At 33.3% G+C, this 24,384-nt stretch overlaps 1 protein-coding gene and 1 pseudogene across 5 annotated transcripts in view; one reads left to right on the plus strand and one right to left on the minus strand.

Moving 5' to 3' along the window:
* Window positions 1–24,384, minus strand: part of GRID2 (glutamate ionotropic receptor delta type subunit 2) — a 1,456,428-nt gene that overhangs the window by 1,278,413 nt on the left and 153,631 nt on the right. The window lies entirely within an intron of this gene.
* On the plus strand, window positions 7,380–7,588 carry LOC116869969 (annotated as a pseudogene).

Consider the following 24,384-nt stretch of genomic DNA (forward strand, 5'->3'; position numbering starts at 1 on the left):
TGAGTGCTCCCATTCAGAATTATCACTATCACTCTATCAATTAGGGAAAAGAGGACAGAAAATTGAGATCAAATTTGGAGCAATGAACTGATAGTGGGGGAAAAGAAGGAGAAAAATATCTATAAGGATGGGAAGACGACTCTGAGAGTGACAAAAAGGATTAAAAAAAGAAATACTAAAAATGTGTCCAAAGCAAGCCATCTACTTAAGAATATTGTAGAAGTACAATCATAGCTTGCTCATCAAAATCATTTCCATACTTTCCCTTTGGCAACTCATATCCTAAAAGAACTTGTTCCAAGTGACCGTCAAGGAAACATGCAAAATCTGAAAATCTGAAGGAATTTCTACACTGATTCCTCCCCAAACAGTCAAACTAAAAAGTTTCATGGTGCTATACTCCAAATTTACATTTTAGAATTCAACTATACATTTAGCTTGGGCAGGAAAGAAGAGGGAGAACACCACAGGAAAAGGAAACTGGAAAAATGAAACCTCAATCATAAAAAAAAAACAAAGATATTGTAATAGAAATAATATAGAGAACAATATCATAGATATGATATTGGATGATATGCAATTAATTTTTAAATGTTATTTTGATGAATTTTACAGGTAGTTTCTTCATTTACTTATGCAATTATTAAGTCAACAGGTATTTCCTAAGCATGTACTATTTTCAGGACCGGTATTTTTAAGTGATGTAACACTTATGCCAAGAACAAATTTATGGCTTGTATATATGTATGTATGTTTGTGTGTGTATATATGTATTTTTTCAATTTACAATATATATTGTGATATATATCTACACAAATTTTTAAATGGATTCAAGTTTTATTTTAAAATAATAAGTTGTTTTCAGAAATGAATTTTAAGGTATTTATCTTTTTTAAAATTAGAAATTATATTAAAACCAAAATATAGGCCAGGGTATTTATGACACTTAAAGAAAATCCAAAGTACATTTGTGTATCACCCTAGAGGGCTAGGGTGATAAATGGTGAGTAGAATGCATGAATTCACATATTAAAGGTATTCAAGTATAAACTGACACAATTGAGCATACTGTCTCTGGCTCAGTAAGCACAGAAACAGTATTTAGAAACCTAGAGTGAACCATGACAGTAATATGCCAAAAACTGGGTCATTGGAAACTGTAAACTGCAAAGATGTGTCTGTCCTTTTATTTTAAACTAAATAACTTGATATTAGATTCAGATTGCTACTCTTTCAGTGATACGAGGGTGAGTTAACCATAGACACCTTAAGTGTCTTGCATATGAGAAAGTAAGTGTTGTATCAACAAAGTATAACATTTACAGGGTTTTTTTTTAAATGTTAGAATTTTCCCAGGCCAGAGTTGCTGCCTCTTAACAGAACTATTCTTCCAAGTTTAAAAGATTTAAGTACATCTTTACATATCTAACAATTATAAACATAACCACACAATCAATCTTTCCCTGTCTCTGTCTCTCTCAGACAAACTGAATAGTTTAGTCATCTCTGTATTTGTAGATTCCCCCCTCACTCATCTGAGACATTTTAAATGATCGCATTTCATATAGTAATAGTTTGGATGACCTTACAAATTATATATTACATCAACTTGATTAGCCTTATAAATTGGATACCAAAAAGCAATTTTCATTAATAAAGGAACTTTGTTGATGTGTTTTTAAAATTACATTATTTCACAATAGCAAATTTTAAATAACCATATTTGGCTATATATTGTGACAATAGGTAAAATGATCATATGACATGTATAAATATATATTTTTATATAATTTATATAATTTATAACACACACATATATAATCTTTTTAAGAATACAGTTTTTTTTAAGATTTTATTAATTTATTTGACAGAGAGAGATCACAAATAGGCAGAGAGGCAGGCAGAGAGAGAAGGGGAAGCAGGCTCCCACTGAGCAGAGAGCCCGATGCGGGGCTTGATCCCAGGACCCCGAGACCATGACCTGAGCCGAAGGCAGAGGCTTTAACCCACTGAGCCACCCAGGCGCCCCAAGAATACAGTTTTAATCTGAATGGAAATGAATAAAATAGAGACTAAAAAGACAATTATAAAGATAAATAAAACTAACAGCCGATTCTTCTAAAAGATAAAAATTGGCAAAGCTTAGTTAGACTCACCAAGAAAAACAGAGAGGAGCTCAAATAAAATCAGGTATGAATGAGAAGTTACAACTGACATCACAGAAATACAAAGGGTTATAAAAACTATGACAATAGTTTATGAACAATTACATGCCAAGAAACTGGACAACCTAGAAGAAATCAGTATATTCTTAAAAGTTTACAATCTTCCAAGACTGAATCGTGAAGAAACAGAAAATTTGATAGAACAATTATTAGTAACGAGATTGAATCAGGAATAAAAAACTTCCCAACAAACAAAAGTCTAGGAGGTTATGGATTCACAGGTGAATTCTACCAAACAAAGAAGATATAATACCTATCCTTCTCAAAATCTTCAATTTATCAACAAAATGATAGCAAAGTAAATTAAAAAACACATTAAAAGAATCACATGTTATGATCAAGGGATTTATTCCAGAGATGCAAGGATGCTTCAACATCTACAAATCAATCAACATGACATATCACACTGACAAAGTGAAGGATAATAATCACATAATCTTCTCAATAGATGCAAAAAAGCTCTTGAAAAAAATTCAACATCAATTTATAAAAAAACTCTCAATGAAGTAGTAGAGAGATAATGTACTTAACAGCATAAAGGCCATATATGGCAATCCACAGTTAATATCTTATTCAACAGTATAGCTGAAAGCTTTTCTAAGATCAAGAACAAGACAGGGATGTGTGCTTTCTCCACTTTTGTTCAACACAGTGTTGGAAGTCCCCACCACAGCAATTAAGCAAGAAAAAAGAGAAATAAAAGGCAGAAAGGAAGAAAATAAAAAGAAAAAGAAAGAAATAAAATTGTCGCTATCTGCTGATGGATTATACTATATATAGAAAAACACAAATACTCCACCATTGTAATAATAAATGAATTCAGTTAAGTTGCAAATTATAAAATTAATATACAAAAATCTGTTCCATTTCTATACATTGATAATGAAGTGGCAGAAACACAAATGAAGAAAAAATAGCATGTACAATTAAATAAAAAGGAATAAAATACCTAGGAATAAATTTAACCAGAAGTAAAAGAACTGTACAATGAAAACTTTGACACTGATGAAAGAAACTGAAGACACAAATAAATGGAAAGATATACCATGATCATGAACTAGAATAATTAGTATTGTAAAAATTTCTACACTACCCATAGCAATCTACAGCTTCAATGAAATCCCTATCAAAAATTCCAGTAACACTTTTTCACAGAACTAAAGCAATAATTCTAAAATTTTTATAGAACCACAAAAGACCCCAAATAACCCAAAACAATCTTGTGACAAAAGAACAATGCTGGAGGCATCATGATTCTTGATTTCAAACTATACTAAAAACATAATCAAAGCAGTATGATACTGGCATAAGAGCAGAAATAGGCACACAGATAAATAGAATAAAAAGCACAGAAATAAATCCACTGATATAGGGTCAATTAGTCTATGACAAAATAGGCAAGAATACACAATGGGAAAAGAGCAATCTCTTCAATAAATGGTACTCACAACTACATGCAAAAGAATGACACTAGAACATTATCTGACATTATATACAAAAATAAACTAATGTGGATTAAAGGCCTAAAACTCCTAGAAGAAAATATAGTTAGGATTGACATAAATCCTAGCAATACTCTTTTTTGACCAGTCACCAAAGCCAAGGGAAACACAAACAAAATTAACAAATGGTACCACAGTAAACTAAAAAGCTCCTGCATGGTGAAGGAAATCAATAACAAAATGAAATAGTGCAACCTACTGAATGGGAGAAGATATTTGAAAATCATATCTGATAAGGGGTTAATATCCAACATACATAAAGAACTTATACAACTCAGTAACAAAAAAAAATCTGGTTACAAATGGGTAGAGGGTCTAAATAGACATCTTTTCAAAGACATATGGATGTCCAACAGGCACATGAAAACATGGGCAGCATCACAAATTATCAGGGAAATGTAAATCAAATCCATAATGAGATATCACCTCACACCTGTCAGAACAGCTATTATTACAAAGATGAGAAATCAAAAGTATTGGTGAAAATGTGAAAAAAGGTAAGCTTCATGAACAACTGGTGGGAATCTAAATTGGTGCAGCCAATATGGAAAGCAGTATGGAGACTTCTCAATAGTTAAAAAATAAAACTACCATATGTTCTAGTAATTCCATTACTGGGTACCTATCCAAGGAAAACAAAAACACTAATTTGAAAAGATATATGCACTTATATTCACTGCAGCACTATTTACAATAGGGAAGACATGGAAACATCAGCATCCATTGTTGGATGGGTAGATGAAGAAAATGTTGTGTGTATATGCATGCACACACACACACATGGAATACCCCTCAGCACTAAAAAAAGAATGATATTTTGCCATCTGTGATAACATAGATGAATTCTGAGGGTACCACACTAAGTGACATAAGTCAGACAGAGGAAGACAAATACGTCATGATTTCACCTATGTGTGAGGTTAAAAAAACAAAACAAACAAAACAAGATCCAGACTCATGGATATGATGGTTGTCAGGGGTAGGGGTAGAAATGGGTGAAGGTAATTAAGAAGTAGAAACTTTCTGTTATAAAATAAATAAGTCATGCAGATGTACTGTACAGCATGGGGAATATGATCAATAACAGTGGTAACAGGTGGCAGATGGTAACTGGACCTATCATGGTGAATATTTTCTAATGTGGGACAAAATGTCAAATCACTATGTTGTATGCCTGAAACTAATATAATACTGTATGACACTTTACCTCAATAAATTAAAAAAAAGACTGTAAAAAAAAGTACAACTTTAAATACCATATTTAGATAACTGTATCAAATATTTTTTCTTCTACATAGTGGTTAGAATATTAACAGGTTCTGATATATATATATATATATATATATATATTAGCCATTAATATGTTTTATTATTTTCATCATTTCTAACCAGTGAACAAGAATGGAAACTAAAGTAATGAGGCATTAAGGATATGTAAGCATATAATGAGTTTTATTTCAATATATTATAAAATTTTACTAGTTATATTGCAATAGACAAATTATATAACCCCTGTGTGCCACAATTTCATCTTCTAGGGATAATATAAGAATCAACTACATTGATTTGTGATAATTAAATAATAAAATATTTGAAAACTTTTCAAATAACAGCTTATCTTTAATATAAAACTTACCTTTAACTTAGTTTTTAAACTTTTAAATAAAAAAAATTATCAGTACATCAAATCACTGTGCAATCCTAAAATGCCCTAATAGTAACTAGGCTATCACTCACTCATAAGGTGCAACTGTTCCTTGAACTTCATCTGATACTTATATTTCCAACATCATTATAAGATTTCTGGAACAAATATGTCCTTTTTAAAAGGTCTTTTATATGTCCTGCAATGGGCAATATAATGCTAGTAAAGCAAATATTTAATGAATTCTTACTGAAACAGTACATTTTTATATATTTGATGAATCTGTTACCGATTTGTATGAAATAGTACATTTTTATATATTTGAAAATTAACAGTGGGTCTCATTCTCTTATTTTTCTAAAAATGATATACCTCTAATCAATTCTTTTTTTTTTTAAGATTTTATTTATTTGACAGAGAGAGATTGAGATCACAAGTAGGCAGAGAGGCAGACAGAGAGAGAGAGGGGAGGAAGCAGGCTCCCTACAGAGCAGAGATTCTGATGCGGGGCTCGATCCCAGGACCCTGAGATTATGACCTGAGCCGGAGGCAGAGGCTTTAACCCACTGAGCCACCCAGGCGCCCCCCTCTAATCAATTCTTAAGTGATATGTTTTAGTATATGGTTTATTAAAGAAAATATTTTAATATATTAACATCATACAAAAGAATTAAATGCAATTAATAAAACATAAGGCCATATCTTTGAGAAAATTTAAAGATGGAATTGTTAAATTATCACTGAGTTTCTAGGAAACAATAAAATACATTTATTATTTTTCCAGCTTTATTAAAGTACAGTTAACAAAAATTTTCTATATTTAATATATACATTTTGATGGTATTGAACATATGCATATACTCATAATACCATCACCACAATGAAGTCAATAAATATATCTATCACCACCAAAATATTTCTGGGTCCACTTTTTTGTGTGTGTGCATAAGAAGAGTTAACACATGAGATATACCCTCCTAACAATATTTTAAATGTATAGCACCATACTGTTCATTTATTTTTGATGAGTACCTATAGCATTAATAGCTAGAATTTGAAATAACTATTTATGAAACAGCTTTGAAAAGTAAGGTAAGATTTTCCAAAGATTACAAAGTACCAATATTAAAAAAAATATATATGTGTGTGGCACTTTCACTTCTAGCCAAGATAAGTCACAGCACCAAAGTTAACAATCCACTAAAACAACTAAAAACTTAACAAAATATATGAAACAATAGTTCCTACATTTTTTGATATCAGGATATATAGGACTATGATACCTGAGGGACAAGAAACAAACGAGGTGATCCCAACAATTGTTCTGACTTACAACCTAAAGAACACTTCTAAGACCATGGTAAAGGACAGGAGATTGGACAGTCCAGCATACTCCCAAAGTACTCCTCCTTATGTAGTCAACAGAGTACTCATTAGTGTATGTGTGTAGGTATACTATCTAAAGCTGGAGAAAGAAACACATGAAAGTTGTAGACATATTATTTACTAAGGTTTATTTTTATTATTATCATTTTTTAATTTGGCAGAGAGGTAGAGAGCACAAGTAAGCAGAGCAGCAGGCAAAGGGAGAGAGAGAAGCAGGCTCCATGCCAAGCAGGGAGCCGAATGCAGAGCTCAATCCCAGGGCCTGTAATCACGACCTGAGCTGAAGGCAGCCACTTAACCAACTGGGCCAGCCAGTGCCCCCACTAAGGTTTACTTGAGGCTGAAGCTATTGGCTATTCTTAATAAGAAAATGGAAAACCTCCTAATAGGGCAGTAAGTACTTGGAACAGTTTGCAAAAGAGTAAATCTGAAAAAAGTAGCCTTAGAAACTACTCAAAATGAAAACATAGAGAAAAAATAACAACAACAACAACAACAAAAAAGAGCATTAGTAAATCATGGGAAAACCAAGAAATCTATACTTGTGTGTTTGGAGTCCATAAAGAAGGGAGGAGCAGTGCTAGCTATTCCTGGCATTTGAGGAGCTGGCAGGCAGGAATCATGGATCAGGTAATGCAGTTCACTGAGCCAAGTTGGCAGGTTGTGAAGGACTGAATTCAGCTGGTTATTAGATGTACTAAACCTGACAGAAAAGAATTCCAGAAGATTGCCAAGGCAACAACAATAAGATGTGCTATAATGGGATTCATTTGACTTTTTTTTATGTGAAATTGATCTGTATCCCTACTAATAACATTGCTGGTGGCTGAGTATCCTTTTAGAAGTTTTTCATCTTAGGAATTAGTGAACAAGTGAGGATTTGAGAAGTTCATGGAATAAAAATTTGCCTATATGTTTTGTGTTTTTCTTTCTTTGTTTTCTTCCAAGATGTTTTACATTTCTAAATTAAAATAATTTCAAAATAAAAAAAATAAGACAGAAGCAGAAAAATATAATGGTTCACTTTTCCCCCAAATTTGATGAAAACTATAAATCCACGGATTCAAAAAACTTAACAAACTTCAAGTGCAAGAGATATGCAAAGAATCAGACCAAAGCACATCATAATCAAATTGCTTAAAACCAAGAAAAAGGAGAACCTCTTAAAAACAGCTAGATGGGAAAAATGAAAAACATTATATACAGAGGAACAAGATAAAGAACAACTGATTTATCATCACAAACAATACAAGCCAGAAGACAATGGATCAACATTTTTAAAGTACTGAAAAAGAAACTGTCAACTAATTATATTTTTTACCTAGCTAAAAAAAAATTAAAAAACAAAAGTAAAATGAAGACATTACATTCAAAAGATTTAAAAATTAATTACCAGGCACACCTTCAGGTATAAAAAGAATGATCCAAATATAAGTATGGACTGGCACAAGTGAATGAAGAGCCTTAGGAATGAAAATTATGTGGGTAAATATATTTTTCCTATTAAATGTCTTTAAAACACAACTATTTAAAGGGAAAAATAATGAGGTAGTGTGGGCTTATACATATTCAGAAGTAAAATACATGACAACAATAACACACAGGCCATGAGAGGAAAAATGGGGGAACAATGATTTCAGATTCCTATACTATTTTAAAATGGTGTAATACACAAGTTAAGTAATATCTAAGTAATCTAAGTAATATCTAAGCAAACTCTAAGTTAAATATGAATACTATAAATCCTAAAGTAATCTCTCAAATAATACAACAAAGTAAATAAATAAGTCAACCAAAAGGCAACAGAGAAAACAAATGCTCAATTAATCGAAAAGGAAGCAAAACAAGAGAACAAAGCATAGGACAAACAAAAGAAATAACAAGATGGTAGATTTAAGTTCAGCCATATCAAAACCACCTTAAATATAAATGATCTTAACAAAATTAAAAGACAGAAATATTTAGATTGGATTAAGATTTTTAAAAAGCAACATCCCACTATATATGCTGCCTATAAAACATGCACTTTAAACACAAAAACACAAACATGTTATAATAAAAGATTGATACTGTGCTTGCACTAATCAAAACACAACTGGATTAAGTATAGTAATATCAGGCAAAGTAAATTTCTGAACAAAAAATATTACCCTTTGTGAACAATTATGACCAGATACAGAGAAGCTCATCTCACAGTGATAAAGGGGGCAATGCAAGAGAACAAAACAATTCTAAATGTTTAAGTGTTTAATAATAGCTAAGCAAAAACACACACAGCAAAAACAGACTGGACTTCAAAGGGAAAAAAAACAATTACATAAGTATACAAAGAAATTTCAAGACCTCTCTCACAATAATTGATAGAACATATTTACAGGAATTCAATAAAGATGTAAAAGACTTGAACATCACTATTATCCAAACTGACACTATTGATAATTATAGAGCATGTCAACTAACAACAGCAAAACACACATTCCTATCAATTAAAACATTTACCATGACAGACCAATTCTAGGTTAAAATTCTGAGGAGCCTAGAAATAAAAGGAAAATGCCTGAACCTGAAAACCCATGTATGAAAAATCTACAGCTAACATTATACTTAATGGTGAAAACTGTTAAGATCAAGAACATGCCAAGAATGTTCACTCTCATCACTTCCATTCCACGTTGTCCTAGAGATATTAGCTGATCCAACAAATTAGAAAAATGTCATCCAAAATTGAAGAAATAGAATCTGATTTACCAGTAGTTGATATGATTGTCATCTATGAAGAAAATCCAACAGACTCTATATAAAAGACACCAGAACTAAAAAACATTTGCCAGATTTTTAGGATACAAGGTTGAACAAATCAAATAGACAAATTGATCAACATTGTTAGTCATTAGGGAAATGCAAATTAAAACCACAATGAGACACTACTATGTACATGTTTCAATGTCTAATTTTTTTTTTAAATGACCACACCAAGTGTTACTGAAGATGTAGAATAACTGGGACTCTCATATACTACCAGTGACTAAGTAAAATTGTTAATTAATTTTGGAAAGCAACCAGCAGTTTCTTAAAAGTTAAACATATAAGCTGTTCCACTTCTAAGTCTTTACCCAGAACTTGTAAAAGCATATATCCAAAGACTTGATTAATAATGTTCATAGGAGCTTTATTTCTAATAATTAAAAGTTAGAAACAACCCAAATGCCCAGCAGTATATGAATAGATTTTTTAAAAAATCAATGTATATTCATATGATGGAATACTACTCAGCAATAAAAAATGAACTACTCATAAACACTTAAATACAGATGCCATAATATTATAGCTGAATTAAAGAAACAAGACCAAAATGGAATATATAATGCATGATTCCATACATAGAAGTCTAGAAAATGCAAACTAATACAGTGACAAGATAATCAACATTTGCCTGGGGCTGGAGTTTGCAAACAGGAAATGTGGGAGGGAGGAACTACAAAGAAGCAAATGAGAATTGATGTGGGGGAGATAATCATTGTCTTGATGGTTATTATGGTTCATATATACATTAAATGTACAAATTGTAGAATTTAAATATGTATCATTTACTACATGTCATGTATACCATGATAAAGCTGTTAAAATGCATATGTAAATTATTTTGATTGATTCTGTTGGTCATTTCTGACTATTGTAAACATCTTAGGAGTCAGAGTTAAAAAAAAAACCCACAAATGTTACAACTATCTTCATATTATGCAGCATGGCATGACATGGAAGAAAGCATAGCAGGAAAAAAGAAAACAGGAGATCTGTGTTCTAGTTCTAGTTTTGTAATGACTGTCTCACTGACTGTGGTTAAATCACTGAACCACTCAAGCCTTCAGTTTACTCACCTATAAAGTGAAAAGGCTGTACAAGATCATTGGTCCTCAGCCTTGTCTGGATTTATGGAACATTTTGGAGTATTGGTTTTTAGGACTGGGCAACTAAATGAATTAAAGAATCACCAACAAAATTCTTTGTAGATCAACAATAATTAAAACATAATCCTTATCTTATTCCAATACCACACAGTAATTTTTTTAAAAATCTACACTGAACATTCAATCTCCTTGCCTTTCTACTGTATCATTTTGCCCTTATACTGCTCTGTTATATATGCAAATGGTAAAGTTCTCATATGTTCCAGGAAAAATGCTATCTTTCCTTGAAACTGGCTTGAACGTACCATTGCAATTTGTTATTCACTGACAGGATTTGTGCCTAATGCAACAATAGACTACATATCAACTTATTGATGTTCGAGGAATACTGTACATGGAGAGTATTAATTAACAAAATTAAAGTACATGTTTCTCAAAATTGAACAGTATTCCAGTGAAGCAGTGAGTACCACTGTTTTACATAATCTCTAAGGCCTGTTCCAGATCACTATTTTAAATCTGTAAGATTTGAAAAATCTTATCAATCATTCTTGTTTGATGCTTTAGAGATAATGTCTATACGCTACGAGTCACAGCTAACACACAATAAGTGTAAATTCTGTTCACCTATGAAACACTAGTAGTTTCATGCCCTTGAACTTTACTTAGAATGCAGACGAAATTCCAAGCTATCTTAGCCAATTTTTACTTAAAGCTCCTTCTTCTCTTTTTAATACATTTCAGTTTTGGATAAGACTTTATTCACTCAGTTAGGCTGTGCCAAAACTCTAAGAATTCCAGGCAATTCTTTATATGTAGACTACATAAAGAATAGTCCCTATTAAAGAGGGATGAGGGCTTCCTTTGACAATACTGAAATAAATTTGTTTCTCTTTTTCAAAAATGAATAAAGGTTGCACTACTATAAAGCTTAATTATTGGTATTTTTTAAACAAATTGATTTTTTTTAATCAAAATATTGAATGGGTCGTGGGCCACATTTGAGGAGTTATTTTTCTATGGATGGTTAAAGTTAGTGAAAAATATTCACGTCCCTCTCCCTATCTTTTTAGTTTTATTTGGAAGTTTTCATTTTTAGCTGATAAAGAAGAGAGAAATTTAATATTCAGGGAAAATTCTCTCCTAAACTCAAGGACCACATCCAATTATAACTTAGTATACTTAGAGTTTTTAGAAATACCAATGAAAATGGATCTTTCTATTCTCTTATTTGGGCAAAATATTTGGCACCTGTTTTCATAAAAAGCCTTCTAAGCAAAATTTTAATATATCGAAGACATTATCTCTGCTATCAATAGGTTTGGAATATATTATGAACTAAATATTTTGTGCGTATATAATGCTATCTCCTGGACTATAACGAAACCAGTGTCTCCTTAATTTATTAATATAACTGCATTTTCAAATTTTATTCTTATTAAAGTAATTTTAGTCCTTATTATTATGAAAATAATTCAGAGAGCAATGAACTTCTCTCTGTGACTAAGCCTTCTTAGATTTGATTTATTACCTCCGAACATCTCTCATTAACTCTTATTTTTAATCATGCCTTCAAAAAAAAAAATCACAGAGACCTCAAAGCTGAGATGGATTTGGGGTTATTCTCTAAAATTTTGTACTTTTGTTGTGGTTTTGGTCTTCATTTCCTTTATTTGGTTTGTTGCTTGCTTGTGCCTTTTTCCTGTAACTCTTCTCCTGACCCAATATCAATTTGTCTAACCCCCTTCGCATTGGATTGCTCTAATACTGGAAGTGGATGCTATAATAAAAACAAGCTTTTCACTTTCCTATAACTGATTTTGGAAATAGTATGCAAAATAACTGGAAACTAAAGAAAATATTTTCAAAGGAATAAGTCTCTTTGATTATGAATTCTTCTGATTCGTTATTATATAACCAAATATTTTGAGTAAGTGGAGCTTCTAAAGTACATCAGGTACGTACATGAGCTTTGATAGAACTAGGATCCAGTCCCAGTTCTTCCACTTTCTACTAGCTGAATGACTTTGGTGAAGTCATTTCATTTCTCTAAATTTTAATATCTGACCTCAAAACCTGAGCAAAATTATAGAACCTATAGAAGGTGGTTTATTAAAAACTTGTATTACCTAATGATGAAAGATTTTAGCATGATAATTGCTATGTAATAAACAGTCAATAAATGTTAAATAGTATTTTTGTATCTCCAGAACATGGTAACAATGCTTATAGTATATAACTATATTTTTGTTTGCATTGGGTGGATAAATTAACTTATTCTTCTTAGTTTAGATAAAAGCTGACATGGCATGAGTTCATTACAACCTCTATGATATACATATATTACTGATGATCTAGTACTTCTTTGGGACAAATTTTCATATACTCATAGGTAAGTTTACATTTCTCACCATTCATGCAGTTTTAATATGACTATTTTACATTACCCATTTCCAAGACATACTAAGCTCTTAGAGGACTTCTAAGTATAAAGTATAAAATAGTAAATATATTGTCTTAATTCATCTAGACTGTGCTAAAGTACATAGAACAACAAGTAAATACACCTACTAAAACCCTTCTAGTGTAAAGGACTATAGCTTTATGTCTAACATTTTTTTCTTTCTCTTAACTGAACTGAAATGATCTGAAGACTCTGTATGAACTAAGGTTAAGGTAGGGAAGAGAATACAATAAAGAAAAAATCCTCTTAGAAGGTGAAAAAAATTAGGGACCAACTTAAGCCTAGTTTCATAGATACTAACAATTTAGAGAATGTAGAATAAATTTTAAAAGCTAAACAGTCTCATTGGTTTAACAGAAAAATAAGCTTAACATAAAAAAGAAGGTTGGAAGAAGGAGCAAAATATAGACAAAAATTAATAAAAGCAAGAATCTGAAGTATAATTAAAGAAAAAAGTGCAAGACTCATTTTTAAAGAAAAATAAGTGTAAATCCATGTAAAAATTCTGAAAAGCATTGAAAATCTACATGATAAAAATAATACAAAAGGATTCTGTGAGGGTGTCAACCTCTTTCTGTACAGGATCTTTCTTTTGTCCAAATTATCTACTGCCTAAAGAGGTAAATTAGTAAAACTTGCAATTTTGGTTGTTTATTACCCCATTTATAAGTCAAGATTTATGCAAATGTATTAGTCGCTTTTCATATTAGTGGAAATGGGTAGAAAACTGAACTGACCTTGGTATTAACATTTCACAATCTCATTATTTATTCTATTGGCACCTAATTTAATATCATAAACAGAAGGACATGTCAAACAAGAGCTCCAAACAAACAAGATTATGATGCTTTGTAAACTGCAAATAAATACTTAATTAGATACTTTTCAAAGGAAAGATCCAATTAGATGAATGTAAGCTCTTCCTCAATGAATATTTTGATGAAACTGCAAACAAAAGTGCCCCATCATTCACACCCCTAAGAGTTTTTTTTTAATTTGTTGCTGGTAAATTATAACTCTGTGTAAATAAATTTTTAAATAACCTCCATAATACCAATGAGCAAGCAAATCAAGCACTCTGGTAAAATGATGCCTTATGCTAGCAGTATGGCATTTTCTTGGCTGGCATATATGTAATCCCAACAAAAAACACACTTTAATTAATTAAAACATCCTTATTAATTAAGTAATGTCTTCTTCAATTTGTATGCATTCTCTCTGCTTAAAATTTCCTTCACCTACCTCTCCACTCCTTTTCTGACAAAAATCCCTACTCATCCTTCAAAATTCTTCCCAGGAGAGTTTACTTTTTTGAAGGACTTGCCTTAGCTTCCTATGAGAATTACGTAATTTTCTGTACAACTGCCCTATTTTATACATATGCCTATTTTGAAATAAATCAATCCTTTTTACTATTCATGTGTTTACATTACATTATGTGTTTATGAATCTGTAAGCTCTAGATCAAAGAACTTGTCTTTTTCATTTTTGATTCCTTGGAGCCTGACCCACACTATCAAATGTTAGTTGAACTGAACATGATATACTGGATTTACACATTGCCTTTTTTTGAGCCGTTCTGACACTCTTAAAATTGATACACAGTGACAGTGTTAGTAGGCATTATATTGTTTTGTCATCAGAAGAAAATAGCTAAATATATTGTCTTAATTCATCTAGACTGTGCTAAAGTACACAGAACAACAAGTAAATACACCTACTAAAACCCTTCTAGTGTAAAGGACTATAGCTTTATGTCTAACATTTTTTTCTTTCTCTTAACTGAACTGAAATGATCTGAAGACTCTGTTTGAACTAAGGTTAAGGTAGGGAAGAGAATACAATAAAGAAAAAATCCTCTTAGAATACAAAGAAGGTAAGTTGTTGCTAACAGAAAGCACAAAACTAAAGCACTTTGTTTGTTTGTTTGTTTGTTTGTTTTTTAATTAAAGGAGTTTTAAACAGAGCTATACTTTTTCCTCTTTCTCATTCCTTTGGTTCTTGCTACAACACCCCTAATTCTTAATTTCTTCATTATAGACATATTATAGACTCTATGATAGTATAGGAACGAATGATGGAGATGAGAGGAAGATTATATGCTCCAAAATTTAGGAAAGGATATTTTATGAATATTTGAGAATGGGATGGGAATGGTCACTGAAAGTGACTTATCATATAAGGGGCGTGGGGGCAAGGGAAGAAGCATTTAAAAGGAAGAGAAGCTGAAGAAAATAACAATTGGGTTTTTAAAAAGCGGGAAAAAAACGGAAACAAATAGAGGTGGTAAGACTAAGATGGAGACTGGGATCAGTAGAATCATCAGACCTCAATGAGTCTAACATCCAGTATCTCACTTCACATCATGGAAGAAAGGTAGATGAGAAAGAGTTACTCTTTCTCATCTCATCATTTACTTTTCCTCTTAAAATTAGCAATAGGAGGCTTAAGTCCTAGTGTTCCTGAATATTTTATATAAAGTTCTTTAAACAAAAAGAAGCTGTGTGAGAACAGGTATAAGAAGAACAAAAATCAATATGGAAGTGAATAAATGAAGAGTGAACTTCAACTTCAACTTCAACTTCAACTTCAACTTCAAGAGTGATTTTTTGTAAATCACTGTTGACAATTTCAGTGAACTGGATTTGATACCTTATGTTTCAATACAAATTTATCCAAGTCCTTTGATTTCTGTTGGTCTTAAAGATAAGACTCACTGTTGTTCAACTTACCGCAGACATTTTTTTCCTTTCTTTTCTGAAAGATATATATGAATGATTAAAAATAAGACCTAATTACATTAAGTTATTCTCATAAATGGTGTGGTTCAAAAGTTTCAGATATAACTCTGTGATGGTAAAATTCATTCTGTGTACTTAAACTCAGTGAGATGGATCTGTATTACGTAAACATCAATACCCCAAATGAGGTTTGTACAGGAAGAGTGAGTTTATAATTTAATGGTGCAGAAAAAAACACAAATGATTTTACAAGCAAGAGTCCTGAAAGACAATTCTAAGTGGGTGGATGAGGGTAAAAAACCTCAGTTTGAGAGAATAATGTACAACATCTAGATTGACAATAGTTTCTGACCCTGAATTCTGAAACAGAATTAGGAAATGAAAAACTGTCAGTTTTAAATAAGAACTTTACAGTAACTAGTTACTACATTTTAGAATTTTAGATACATTTTAGAATTGTTTGACTTTCATACTAATGGCATATGAAATCAAGAATCATTTAATAAGAGCCTTGAAAAAATAATAGAAATATAAACAGAGAGCTATTTTTATAAACTATGTATTATATTAATTTTATAATGTTATAAATCACTTTTCTCTTATATAAACATGAATTTATATAGAAACTTGAATTTAAACCTATACAAATTTGAACAAGAGAAAACTGTGTCTCTTATAATAAAGGTGCATCTACTTCTTCTGATTTTATTGATTTCAACAGAAACGAGAGCTTTGTCAGACATCAAAATACACCTATGTAGCCATATGTACCTGCACAAGTCTCACTGGCTTCATCTTTGGTCCGTTAAGACCCTCAGTGATACATCAAGAGTGACTTAAGAGAATTCTATGAGGAATCATACACATATTTTACTTCTTTTTTATTTTAAGCAAGATAATTAAATTATATAAGTCAAAGTATAAGAAAATAATATTGTAGGAATATACCTTGGTCAGGAAGACCTTAAATTAAAAATTATAGAATATCATCTCCCAAAGTAGCAAGCCATTTTCATATCCTTAACCAATTCTTTCTGGAGCTTTCAGATAATAACAACAAAAAATATTTCAGTGTTGAATAGTGACCTTCAGCACAAATTGAAAACCTTAACTTTATTCTTAAGCCAAAATATATTATTTTCTTACAGCTAAGGGTTGTTAGAAAAAAAATCAACAGCCACACAGAAATGCTTTTTAATTTATCATATTTTTAAACAATGACAGGGTAAAAAAAATTTGACTTTTTCCCACCATAACAATCCTGAATAGCAAATTCAGTGATAAGAATTGCTAAGAATCCTGCTTGAGTATAGTAATACAATTAAACATAAAGCTTTCTCCTTGTTAGACTGTGATGGGTAGACAACTGCAGTGTTTGACAACAACCATAACACACCTTTAATTTAGTGATGTGAGTATTGTGAATTGTAATTATATTGCTATTTATTGCCCATTGCAGAGGGGAAAAAAAAAGTTTGTCTTGTGTTTTCAAATCCCTGGTCAGGAAAGGAATTTTGTATTCATAAAGTAAAGTACTATGTTCTGGAGCAATGCTTATTAGTTGAATACATAAAACATTTTGTAATGTCCTACATAACAGGCATTTTATCTGTACAAAGTTTACCAAAATATACAAAAATTACAGCTACTGAAGATGCAACATAAAATTTCAGTGGTGTGGTTAAAAAGTCGAAAGAGATGAATTACACACATCTAAGCTGATGAACATTTTCTTGGGAATAATACCTACAAACTCCCTGCTACTCTAGCATAATAGTGTGCTCCTACTGGAAAATAATCACTGTGTCAAATCTCTAATGAATTAAAAATATGAAATGAAAATTAACTACCCAAACTATACTGGTGACCATAAGCAAAATATAAACACTCAAAAGAAAATAAAACAAGCCTATGGAATGGGAGAAGATACTTGGAAATGACATATCAGATAAAGGACTAATATACATAATCTATAAAGAACTTAGTAAGATCTATAAAGAACTCTTCAAATTCAACACACACAAAACAGATAATCACATCAAAAAATGGACAGAAGACATGAAGAGACACTTCTCCAAAGAAGACATATGAATGGCTAAAAGGCACATGAAAAAATGTTCATCATCATTAGCAATCAGGGAGGTTCAAATTAAAACCTTATTGAGATACCACCTTACACCAATTAGAATAGACAAAATCAACAAGACAGTAAACAACAAGTGTTGAAGACTATGTGGAGAAAGAGGAACCCTCTTACACTGTTGGTGGGAATGCAAGTTGGTGCAGCCACATTGCAAAACAGTGTGGAGATTCCTTAAGAAATTAAAAATAGAGCTACCTTATGACCCTGCAATTACACTACTGGGTATTTATCCCAAAGATACTGATGTAGTGAAAAGAAGGGCCAGCTGTACCCCAACATTCATAGCAGCAAAGACCACAGCTGCCAAACTGGAAAGAAACAAGATGACCTTCAACAGATGAATGGATAAAGAAGATAAGGTTCATATATACAATGGAGTATTATGTCTCCATCAGAAAGGATGAATATCCAATTTTTGTATAACATGGACGGGACTGGAAGAGATTATGCTAAGTGAAATAAGTCAAGCAGAGAGAATCAATTATCATATGGTTTTACTTACTTGTGGAGCATAAGGAATAACATGGAGGACATTGGGAGATGGAGAGGAGAGCTGAGTTAGAGGAGAGTGGAAGAGGGAGACAAACCATGGGAGACTGTGGACTCTGAGAAACAGACTGAGGGTTTTGGAGGAGTGTGGGGTGGGGAGTTGGTTGAGCCTGGTTGTGGGTATTATGGAGGGCATGTATTCCATGGAACACTGGGTGTGGTGCATAAACAATGAATTTTGGGACACTGAAAATAAAATAAAATGGGGGGGAAAAAAAGAACTTACTAAACTCAACACCCAAAAAACAAATAATCCAGTCAAGAAATGGGCAGAAGAGGGAGAAGGCAAGATGTCAGAGGAGTAAGAAACTGAAATATCATTAGGTCCCAGGAGTTCAGCTAGATAGTTATCAAACCATTCTAAACACCTACAAACTCAATAGAGGAGAAGAAGAGCAGCAATTCTAGGAACAGAAAATCGAACACCTTCTGGAAGGTAGGACATGCAGAGAAGTGAATTCAAAGCGACAGAAAGATAGACTGCAGGGGGAAGCGGCTGGCTCCTGGCAAGCAGTGGAGCAGCAGACCACAAAATCAGAACCTTTAGAAGTCTGCTCCACTGAGGGACATCACTTGAGAGATTAAGCAGGGGGCCTCACTGGGACAATGAGTTCTCAGAACCTGCAGGGTCACAGAAAAACCAGGGGTGCCTGAGTGCAGCAAAGCACCTAGGTATCAGAGCAGGGAAGCTGGCTACAGAGACAGGGCTGAGAACTGCGCTCTCAGCTCAGGATTACCTTAAACCATGATCTGAGGCACAGTCAGGCCACCACTAATCAAACGGGGATCCAACAAGTACCAGATCCAGGGAAACTCCCTCCTTACTCCTCTGGGAGGAGCAGTGCAGGAGTGCATAGCAGAAATCTTCTGGGTTAGGAGACTCCAAATGGGGCTGTGTACCAGAGACAGAAAGACTTGGTCACAGGCCAGGTAAGCACAGAGAGCAGCTGGAGACCAAGGAGACGTGAGGGATTGACTGGTTTTCTCTGAGGGTGCACTGAGGAGTGGGGTCCTGAGCTCTCAACTCCTCTGGGCAGGAGATTGGGAGGCTAGCAGTTTCATTCCTGTCCTCCAAAGCAGTATGGAAAGCATTCAGGGAACAAAAGCTACCAAGAGTGAACGAGAGCAGATTACATAGCCTGGCCCCTGGCAAGGTCAGTGCAATTTGAGAATCTCTACAACAGGCCCCTCCCCCAGAAGGTCAGCAAGAATATCCAGCCAAGACCAAGTTCATCGATTAATGAGAACTGTGGAACTCCAGAGCTAAGGGGAAAACAACACAGAATTCATATTGCTTTGTTTTTTTTTTCCATGATCCTTTAGTCTTGCAAAGGCAAATTTTTTTATTTTATTTTTTTATGTTCTTTTTTTAAACTTTTCCTCTTTCTACTCTTAACTTTTTTAACTATTTTATCTTATCAATACCTTTTTAAAAATCTTTTTTTTTAAGATTTTATTTATTTATTTATTTGACAGACAGAGATCACAAGTAACCAGAGAGGCAGGCTGACAGATAGGGGAAAGCAGGCTCCCTGCTGAGCAGAGAGCCCAATGCAGGACTCGATCTCAGGACCCTGAGATCATGACCTGAGCCGAAGGCAGAGGCTTAACCCACTGAGCCACCCAGGCACCCTAAAATATCTTTTTAAATTTTCATTGTTACAGTCATATTGTATCCCTTCATTGTATTTAACCTTCCTTTTTCTATACATAAAGGTGTTTTTTTTTTCTTTAATATTTTGGGATACAATTTCTTTTAACAGATAAAAATATACCCTAAATCTATCACATGGCTTTCTTCTAGTCTCTAGACAGATCATATTCTCTCCTCTTTTTTTTTTCCTTTTTTCTTTCTACAATCAACTCATTTTATCAATTTCCTTTTTAGAATCTTTTTTAATTTTCATCTTACACTCATATTCAATCACTTCATCGTGTTTACCCTTATTCTTATATATATGCAAGTTTTTCTTTCACTAAAATTTTGGGAGATACTTTCTTCTAAGAGACAAGAATATACCCAAAATAAAGTGGGTGGCTCTGTTCAATTCATCAGTCTAATACATATATTTTTTTTTTATTTTTTTCTCCCTTTCTTCTCTCCTTGCTTTCCAGTCTCTTCTGACTTAGTTAGCATATATTTTTCTGGAGTTTTTGTCAAACATTTAGTATTTTATTATCTCATTCATATATTCATATCTGGATAAAATGACAAAGCAGAAAACTCACCACAAAAAAAAAAAGAACAAGAGGCAGTACCAAGGGCTAGGGACCTAATCAATATGGACATTTGTAATATGTCAGAACCAAAGTTCAGCATGGTGATTATCAAGGAGCTAGCTGAGCTCGAAAAAGGCATGGAAGATAACAGAAAATCCCTTTCTGGAGAAAAAAATCCCTTTCTGGAGGAATATAAGAACTAAAAATCTAACCAAGTTGAAATAAAAGGTACTAATGAGGTGCAATAAAAAATGGAGGCTCTTAATGCTAAGATAAAGGAGGCAGAAGAGAGAATTAGGGATATAGAAGACCAAATGATGGAGAATAAAGAAGCTTAACAAAAGAGAGACAAACAACTACTGGACCACAAGGGGAGAATGTGAGACATAAGTGGTACCAAAAGATGAAACATTAGAATAATTGGGATTCCAGAAGAAGAAGAGAGAGAGAGGGGAGCAGAAGGTATATTGGAGAGAATTATTGTAGAGAATTACCCTAATATGGCAAAGGGAACAAACATCAAAATCCAGGAGGCACAAAGAACCTCCCTCAAAATCAATAAGAATAGGTCCACACCCCATCATCTAATAGTAAAATTTACATGTCTTAGTGACAAAGAGAAAATCCTGAAAGTAGCCCAGGACAAGAAGTCTCTAACATACGATAGTAAAAATATTAGATTGGCAGCAGACTTATCCACAGAGACCTGGCAGGCCAGAAAGAACTGACATGATATATTCAGAGCACTAAATGAGAAAAACATGCATCCAAGAATACTATATCCAGCTAGGCTATCATTGAAAATAGAAGGAGAGACAAAAACCTTCCAGGACAAACAAAAACTGAAAGAATTTGCAAACACCAAACCAGCTCTACAGGAAATATTGAAAGGGGTCCTCTAAGCAAAAAAAAGAGCCTAAAAGTAGTAGATCAGAAAGGAAGAGACAATATACAGTAACAGTCACCTTATAGGCCATACAATGGAATGAAATTCATATCTTTCAATAGTTACCCTGAATGTAAATCAGCTAAATGTCCCAATCAAAAGACACAGGGTATCAGAATGGACAAAAAACCAAAACCCATCAATATGCTATTTACAAGAAACTCATTTTAGATGCAAAGACACCTCCAGATTTAAAGTGAGGGGGTGGAAAACCATTTTACCACAATAATGGATATCAAAAGAAAGCTGGGGTGGCAATCCTTACATCAGATCAATTAGATTTTAAGCCAAAGACTATAATAAGATATGAGGAGGGACACTTTATCATACTTAAAGGGTCTGTCCAACAAGAAGATATCACAATTTTAAATATCTATGCTCCTAACATGGGAGCAGCCAAATATATAAACCAATTAATGACAAAATCAAAGAAACACACCAACAATAATACAATAATAGTAGGGGACTTTAACACCCCCTTCACTGAGACGGACAGATTATCTAAGCAAAAGATCCAACAAGAAAACAATGGCTTTAAATGACACACTGGCCCAAATGGACATCAAGATATAGTCGGAACATTCCATCCCAAAGCAACAGAATACACATTCTTCTCTAGTGCACAAGGAACATTCTCCAGAATAGATCACATCCTGGGTCACAAATCAGGTCTCAACTGGTACCAAAAGATTGAGATCATTCCCTGCATGTTTTTAAATCACAATACTCTGAAGCTAAAACTCAATCACAATAGGAAAACTGGAAAGAACTCAAATATAAGGAGGCCAAAGAGTATCCTAGTAAAGAATGAATGGGTCAACCAGGAAATTAAAGAAAAATTGAAAAACGTCATGGAAACAAACTGAAAATGAATACACAACTGTTAAAAATCCGTGGGACACAGCAAAGGTGGTCCTGACAGGAAAGTATATACCAATACAAGCCTTTCTTAAGAAACAAGAAAGGTCTCAAGTATACAACGTAACCCTTCACCTAAAGGAGCTAGAGGAGGAAGAGCAAAGAAAGGCTAAACCCAGCAGGAGAAGAGAAATAAAGATCAGAGCAGAAATAAATGAAATAGAAACCAGAAGAGCAGTAGAACAAATCAATGAACCTAGGAGCTGGTTCTTTGAAAGAATTAATAATATTGATAAAACCCTGTCCAGACTTATCAAAAAGAAAAGAGAAAGGACCCCAACAAATAAAATCATGAATGAAAGAGAAGAGATCACAACCAACACCAAAGAAATAGAAACAATCTTAAGAACATATTATGAGCAACTATACGCCAGCAAATTTGACAATCTGGAAGAAACAGATGTATTCCTAAAGACGTATAAACTGAACTAGGAAGAAATAGGAAACCTGCACAGACCCATAACCACTAAGGAGATTGAAGCAGTCATCAAAATCTCCCAACAAACAAGAGCCCAGGCAGATAACCTCCCAGGGGAATTCTACCTAACATTTAAAGAAGAATTAATACCTATTCTCCTAAAACTGTACCAAAAAATAGAAATGGAAGGAAAACTTCCAAACTCATTTTATGAGGGCAGCATCACCTTGATCCCAAAACCAGAGAAAGACCCCTTCAAAAAGGAGAATTACAGACCAAACTCCTTGATGAACACGGATGCAAAAAGTCTCACCAAAACATTGGCCAATAGGATCCAACAGTACCTTAAAAGGATTATTCATCACAACCATGTTCATCACAACCAACTGAAATTTTGGTTCAACATCCTTAAATCAATCAATATGATAAAATATATAAACAAAAGAAAGAACAAGAATCATATGATACTCTCAAAAGATGATGAAAAGGCATTTGACAAAGTACAGCATCCTTTCTTGATCAAAACTCTTAAAAGTGTAGAGATAGAAGGGCATACCTCAATATCATCAATGCCATCTGTGGAAAACCCACAGAGAATATCGTTCTCAATGGGGAAAAACTAAGAGCTTTTCCCCTAAAGTCAGGAAACGGCAGGGATGTCCACGATTACCACTGCTATTCAACATAGCACCAGAGCTCCTAGCCTCAACAATCAGACAACAAAAAGAAAGCCAAAGTTGGTAGCATCACAATTCCAGACTTCAAGCTCAATTACAAAGCTATCATCATCAAGACAGTATGGTACTGGCACAAAAACAGACACACAGATCAATGGAACAGAATAGAAAGCCCAGAAATAGGCCCTCAACTCTATGGTCAACTAATCTTTGACAAAGCAGGAAAAATATCCAATGGAAAAAAGACAGTCTTCAAGAAATGGTGTTGGGAAAATTGGACAGCCACATGCAGGAAAAATGAAACTGGACCATTTCCTTACACCACACACAAAAAATTGATTCAAAAGGGATGAAAGACCTTAAGATGAGACAGGAATCCATCAAAATCCTTGAGGAGAGCACGGGCAGCAACCTCTTTGACCTCGGCCGCAGCAACTTCTTCCTAGAAACCTCGTCAAAGGCAAGGGAAGCAAGGGCAAAAATGAACTATTGGGACTTTATCAAAATCAAAAGCTTTTGCACAGCAAAGGAAAGAGTTAACAAAACCAAAAGACAACTGACAGAATGGGAGAAGATATTTGCAAATGGCATATCAGATAAAGGGCTAGTATCCAAAATCTCTAAAGAGCTTAGTAAACTCAA

This window comes from Lontra canadensis, unplaced genomic scaffold (genome assembly GCF_010015895.1).
Source record: "Lontra canadensis isolate GAN:19392208 unplaced genomic scaffold, GSC_riverotter_1.0 scaffold1, whole genome shotgun sequence".
In the NCBI taxonomy this organism is placed as follows: domain Eukaryota; kingdom Metazoa; phylum Chordata; class Mammalia; order Carnivora; family Mustelidae; genus Lontra; species Lontra canadensis.